We start from the raw sequence: 904 nt of genomic DNA, 5'->3' as shown, positions 1-904 counted from the left end.
AGGAGTAAAATCTCATTTAATTTTATGTCTTATAGGGTTTATACTAAGCACAATATTGTATAACTGTAATAATTCAACTGTAAACCAAAAAATTTACAGCCAAGTTTGAAAGAGATGCATCTTAGCTCTGGAAATTGTTATTGAATATGTCAATGCTGTTGTAATGAAATGGTTCTTCTAAGTATGTGGTTATTAAATAAATAATTTAAAAAAAAAGACAGCAACATGGGGCTGGAGAGATGACTCCATAAGAGTATATACTGCTCTAAGTTCCCAGTACCCACATCAGGTAGCCTCACCATTGCCTGTAACTCCAGCTCCAGTGGGATCTAATACAGCCTCTGTCCTCCCAGGGCACTACATTCATATGTACGCCCCCCCCCCTGTGGTTATTAAATAAATAATTTAAAAAAAAAGACAGCAACATGGGGCTGGAGAGATGACTCCATAAGAGTATATACTGCTCTAAGTTCCCAGTACCCACATCAGGTAGCCTCACCATTGCCTGTAACTCCAGCTCCAGTGGGATCTAATACAGCCTCTGTCCTCCCAGGGCACTACATTCATATGTACGCCCCCCACACACACACACTTGGCTCACTTGGCACCTAGCACTTCAAGAGAAGGAAGTTAACAATTCCAAGAATGCAAAAATGTGAAAAAGTATCACAATGTGGCACAGAAGGCTGCACCCTGCCGAAAAGCAGTTTAAATAAATGACAGGAGTCTGCACAATAACCTAGCTTCAGAGAACCTTACTGTGTGTGTAATCGCACAAGGTGAAGCCCACGTTTGGAGTTCATCCCAAAGGATCACTTAAAACTAAAATTGATGAATTGTTATAGATTTAATGTGAATGAACTTGAGTTAAAAATTCTGGTGTCCCAAGATGAAGGGGACTCAC

The sequence above is a fragment of the Nannospalax galili genome, unplaced genomic scaffold (assembly GCF_000622305.1).
Source record: "Nannospalax galili isolate Female #2095 unplaced genomic scaffold, S.galili_v1.0 scaffold994, whole genome shotgun sequence".
Lineage (NCBI taxonomy): Eukaryota > Metazoa > Chordata > Mammalia > Rodentia > Spalacidae > Nannospalax > Nannospalax galili.
The sequence above is the reverse complement of the archived record's forward strand: the minus strand, read 5'-3'. Positions refer to the sequence as shown.